The following is a 6521-nucleotide window of genomic DNA, read 5'->3' as shown; positions in this document are numbered from 1 at the left end:
TGATAGTTCTGGATGTTTCTAAGCCCTGAGTCACCTGTGGGAACAACAACCATTCTCTACCACACTGCTTGTCTTTGTTCACGTTGCCTCCCATAGGATGTCCTCTAAGAATCCTGCATTTTTTCACCTGGTATGGAATGTCCGACACTACAGTTCTTTCAGGTTAATGGTTATGTCTTTTGGGGGATTTGGGACAAGCCTCTATGAGCTCAGCTGAGAAGCAGTTGTAAGAGACCTTGCATGTGACATGAGGGTCATGTCCTAAAGCCAGTGGCAAGGCAAATCACATAGAACTGGGACCACTCTATATAGTGGGATATTCTGCATCAGTGGGGAGGGGGGGGCAAAAAAAAAAAAAAAACCACACACAAAGAAGTTATCTTCAAGCTGAAATTTTAAAAACTCTAAAATATATTTTTAAATAACTTTTTATGCACAAAATTTCAAACATATACAAAGGCAGACAAAATAGCACAATGAAGTCCCAGAGACACACATTCCAGCTTCAACAGCCTTTAATTCATGGCCAATCTTTTTACATCTGTACCTCTACCCTTTTCCAAGCCTTCCTTCCAGATTATTTTGAAGCAAAACTCATACTTCATATTATTCCATCCACAAATATTTCAATATATGTGCATATCTCTTAAACAGAGCTATGACACTATTATTGCATCTAAAAACTAATTCCTCAGGATCATTATATTGGGTCCAAATTTCCCTGATTTCTCATCCCCCTCCCTTTTGTTTGTATGTTTTATCAAGATCCAAAGAAGGTATGGTGTCTAGCGTCCCCAAGACAACTCCTGGGTTCAGTGATTCATTAGGAGGACTCACAGGACTCAGCATATGGTCATACTCATAGCTATGATTTATTACAAAGAAAGGACAGAAAGCAAAATCAGCAAGGGGAAAAGGCTCATGGAGGGAAGTCTAGAGGAAATAAGAAGGAAGCTTCCAAAAATCCTTTCCCAAAGGAGTCACACACAACACACTTCATTTAGCATCAAATTATGACAATACATGTGAAATGCTGTCTGCCAGGGAAACTCACTAGAGACTCCATGTCCATGGTTTTTACTCAGGACTGATCATATAGGCACCTAGTGCCTAGCATATACCAAAATTCCAGACTCCCAGTAAGAAAGCAGGTATTGGCATAGATTACATTGTTTTTATAGTTTATGCACAGTGAGCCATTCTTATTAGTTAGGGAATGGTGAGAACCCTCCCCAATCTTACCCTCCCCAGATGCCAGTCAAGGGCCATCCTTCTAGGCAGGCCTTTGTAAGGGTAGCACGCTTGGGCCTGCTGAGTTAACTTTTTCCTCCACAGTTGCATACATTGTGACTGGTTGATATCTCTGAAATCTCTTTTAATCTATAGGATCCCCTCCACCTCTTTTTACCCCCTTGTAATTTATTTGTTTTTCCCATCATCTGGATTTTGCTACTTGCAACCCTGTGGAGTTATTCAAAATAGTCCTCTGTCCCTTGTCTTTCCCACAAACTGGTAGTTATAGCTATAGGTTTGATCCAATTTAGTTTGATTTTTAACATTTCTTTGGTAGCAGGGTGACTTGATAAGTAGTCCTGTGTACTTTTATCAGGTGGTATATTATATCTGGATGTTTATCTATTGTGATGTCATTGCCTTGGCTCTAGGCTCTATACCCATTAATTGATCACAGGTACAAAATGTTGCAGTTTGAATTCTACCATTACTTCCTCATTAGCAGACTACTTCTATAAAGAGAAGCCTCCCTCATCATGTTTGTACTGAAATGGTATAGTTTACTGAAATGCTTGACTCACTCTCTCACTTTTTGCAGTTTTAAAGTAAGGTTCTCTAAAATCCTCCAACAGTGACACATTTTTGGAATATCTTTCGCAATTATGGGTTTAAATACGTTTGATTATTTTATTTTATTTTATTTTAAAGATTTTACTTATTTATTTGACAGGGAGAGATCACAAGTAGGCAGAGAGGCAGGCAGAGAGAGAGGAGGAAGCAGGCTTCCTGCTGAGCAGAGAGCCCGATGTGGGACTCGATCCCAGGACCCTGAGATGACCTGAGCGGAAGGCAGTGGCTTAACCCACTGAGCCACCCAGGCTCCCACGTTTGATGACTTTAATCCTGTTGATGTTCTTCTTGTACCATCTTTTCCCAGCGGTAACCTCTGTGGCCTCGACCGGTCTTTGAGAGCTATCTTATTTTCTTATAAAACAAATTATTTTAAAATCATCTTGCACATATCTTACCCAAATCTGGAATGAGTTGTTTCTTCAAGAATGCCTGATTCCTTTAAGTGAAAATTGATATTTAAAGATGTAGGTGCCAGGAAACCAAAATATTATTTTTCTTTGAAAAAAGTTTTTAATTTATTTGACATAGTGAGACAAGGCAAGAGACAGATCACAAGCAGAGGAGTGGGAGAGGGAGAAGGGCTCCCACTGAGCAGGGAGCCTGATGCAGGGCTCGATCCCAGGGCTCTGGGATCTTGACCTGAGCAGAAGGAAGACTCTTAATGACTGAGCCACCCAGGCATCCTATCAAAATATTCTTAAATTTAAAATAAAGATGCAGGGGCACCTGGGTGACTTAATCCATTAAGCGTCTGATTCTTGGGTCATGATCTCGGAGGGTCCTGGATAAAGCCCCACATCCAGCTCCATGCTTTGTGGGGAGTCTGCTTGAAGATTCTCTCCCTGCCCCTTTACCTCCCCCCCCCAACTTGCTCTCTCTCCCTTTCTCTAGAAAATGAATAAATAAATCTTTTTTTAAAAATTGCAGGGGTGCCTGAATGGCTCAGTTGGTTAAGTGTCTGCCTTCAGCTCAGGTCATGATCCCAAGGTCCTAAGATCAAGCCCTGCAGCAGGCTCCCTAAACAGCAAGAAGTCGGCTTCTCCCTCTCCCTCCACTCCCGCCCATGCTCACTCTCTCTAAAATAAATAAAATCTTTTTTTTTAAGGTGCAAAATAAAGAGACCATGGTATTTTTTAAAAGCAGGGAAAATAATAAACACTTGCATTAGCTGACTTTTCATAACCAAGTTCAGAAGAATTCATAAGGAACTAATAAAAGTGGTACCTTTGAGGCATTAAAGGAGGGGGTAATGGGCAATTTTTTAAAAATCACACTTGAAACCCTTTAAATACCCCAAAGAAGAGAATACAGATGTATAAACTCTAATAAGTCAGACATAGTCAACACTGGAATAGGTTAATTTTTCCTCTGGAAAACACCAGCTGAAATTATAGGCTTGAATTGGGGGAGGCCATTTTGAGTGACAAATACATGTCTTTAAATACTAAATCACACTCAACACACCATGAAGTCCCAGCTAAGAGCAGTAATTAGAAATCAAGACCAACCCCAGAGATTCTCAATGCTAGCTGCACAGTAAAATCACTTGAGGAAGTAGTAAAATGATCTCTGTTTGCAGATGATATGATCTTATAAGGAGAAAACCTTTAAGATTATACACACACATACACACACAAATCTGTTAGAACTACATAAATTAAAGTAGCAAAATATAAGGTCAACACACAAAAATCTGTCACATTTCTATAGACTCACAATAAACAATCTGAAAAGAAAATTCAAAAAAAAGTTCCATTTATGGGGCACCTGGGTGGCTCAGTTGGTTGAGCACCTAACTTTGGCTCAGGTCATGATTCCTGGGTCCTGAGACATACAGCCCAATGTCCGGCTTCCTACTCAGCAGGGAGTCTGCCTATCCCTCTCCTTCTGCCTGCCACTCCCCTGCTTGTGCTCTCTCCCTTTCTCCCAAATAAGTTAAAAAAAAAAAAAAGTTCCACTTACAATAGCATAAAAAGAATACAATATTTAGGAATTGAGTAAAAACTTGTATAAAAAACTATAAAACATTACAGAAAGAAAGAAGACAGAAACACACCTGTGTTCATGGGTTGAAAGACTTAAAATTAAGAAGACATCAATACTACCGAAAGTGACCCACAAATTCAATGTAATCTCTAACAAAATTCCAGTGACATTTTGTGCAGGAAAAAAAACCATCCTCAAATTCATATGGAATCTCAAGCAACAATGAAGAGTCAGAAGGGTCTTGAGAAAGAAGTCCAAAGCTGGATTACTCACTCTTCTTGATTTCAAAATTTACTACAAAGCTACAGTAATCAAAAACAATGTGGTACTAGAATAAAGACAGACATATAGACCAATGGAATAGAAAAGGCAACCCAGAAATAAACTCTCACATATATGGTTAAATGGTTTCTGGCAAGGGTGCCAGGACCATTCAGCAGGGAAAGGACAATCTTTTCAGCAAATGGTGCTGGGAAAACTGGATATCTGCATGCAAAAGAATGAAGTTGGACCCTTACCTAACACCACCTACAACATTTAACTCACAATGGATCAAAGACCTAGACATAAGACCTAAAACAATAGAACTCTTAAGAGAAAGCATAAGGCAGACGCTTCATGATGTTCAACTTAGCAATGATTTCTTAAATAGGACCTCAAAGGTGCAGGCAACAAAAGAAAAGATAGACAAATTGGACTTCATGAAAAAAATTTTAAATTTATGCATCAAAACATACCAACAACAGAATAAAAAGATAACCAACAGGGTGGGAGAAACTATGGGTAAATCCCGTATCTGATAAAGGGTTAATATCCAGAATATATTGAGATGTTCTAAGACTCAAGGGCCAAAAAATAAACAACCTGATTCAAAATGAATAAAGGACTTGAATAGATATTTTTCCTAAAACAATACATTAATGCCCAATAAGCACATCAAAAGATGCTTGACATGACTATCATTAGAAATGCAAACCAAAACTGTAACAGGATATTACCTCATGCCCATTAGTATGGCTACTACCAAAAACCCAGAAAATGACACGTGTCAATAAGGATGGAGAGAAATTAGAACCCTTATGCACTGTTAGTGGAAAAATACATTGGTGCAGTCATTATGGAAAGCAGTTTGGAATTCCTCCAAAAATTAAAATAGAATTACCATATGATCCAGCAATTCCACTTCTGGCTATCTTCATGGAAGAACTGAAATCAGGATCTCAAAGAGATATTTGTGTACCCATGTTCATAGAAGTGTTATTCACAATGGCTAAAATATGAAAGCAACCCAAGTGTCCAATGACAGATGAATGGATAAGCAAAATATGTTATATATATACAATGGAGCATTATTCAGACTTAAGAAGAAAGAGGATTCTGACACATGCTAATGACATGGATGAACCATGAGGATATTATGGTAATTGAAATAATCCAGACCAAAAAGTCAAGTACTGCATGATTCTACTTATATGATGTAGTTGGAAAAAAAAATAATAGAGACAGAAAGTAAGATAATGGCTTCCTGGGGCTGGGGTGAGAGGTGGGAGTTGTTATTTCATGGGTATAGAGTTTGGGTTTTATAGATGAAAAGAGTTCTGGAGATGGATGGTTGTCATGGTTGTACAGCATTATGAATATATTTACTATCACTGAACTTAAAATGGTTAAGATGATAAATTTTATGTCATATGTATTTTACCGCAATTTTTTAAGTTGGGAAAAAAATCACTGTGGAGCTCTTAAGCCTGAAGCTGTGAAGCTCTGAAGCCCAGGCTGTGCCTCTGACTAATTAATTACATCAGGCATCTATATATGTTTTTTTAAGCTCCCCTGGTAATCCAAGGGGTCGAGCTAAATCCCTGCTCACTAAACGTAAAATAGATGTCACTTCTCCCTTCTCAAGCTCCTCAGGAACAACACTATGTGAAATGTTCTGTAGGACCACCTATACATTAAAAAAATTAAAAACCTGTATTATTGGGACACTTGGGTGGTTCAGTGGGTTAAGTGTCCAACTCTTGATTTTTGGCTCAGGTCATGATCTCTAGGGTCCTGGGATCAGGCCTCATGTTGGGCTCTGTGCTTAGTGGGGAATCAGCTTTAGTATTTCTCTCCCTCTCCCTCTACTCCCCCCACTCCCCTGCACTCACTCTCTCTCAAATAAATAAATAAATCTTTTTTAAAAACCTGTATTATTTAAATGATTATTTCTCTTGTATCTTTTTCTTCCCACCCTCCCCCATTTTGTACTTTCCCTCTTCCTCCCTTCCTTTCTGCCAAGTATACCTGATTGAATCTATGCAAGTTCAGTATTTGTTTGATGCTCCGCTTGTCCTCCATAAGTTTGTCTTCCAAAGCAGAGATTCACGCCTTCCTGGCCTTTCCAGCTCCAAATCTGTATCCTGTCTCAAGATCTAGTTCCAGGGGCATCTGGCTGGCTCAGTCCTCAAGCCAGGTTTGCCTTTGGCTCAGGTCATGATCCTGGAATCCCAGGATTGAGCCCCACATAGAGCCTGCTTTTCCTTCTTCCTCTCCCATTGCTTGTGTTCCCTCTCTTGCTGTGTCTCTGTCAAATACATAAAATCTTTAAAAAAAAAAATCAAGATCTAGTCCTAGTCCATAACTCACCATCCCCTTTCCTTTCTTTACCTTTCATTCCATTAGGT

Source organism: Mustela putorius, unplaced genomic scaffold (assembly GCF_011764305.1).
Source record: "Mustela putorius furo isolate JIRA1106 unplaced genomic scaffold, ASM1176430v1.1 tig00000281_pilon_pilon_pilon, whole genome shotgun sequence".
In the NCBI taxonomy this organism is placed as follows: Eukaryota; Metazoa; Chordata; class Mammalia; order Carnivora; family Mustelidae; genus Mustela; species Mustela putorius.
Note: the sequence above shows the minus strand (reverse complement) of the source record.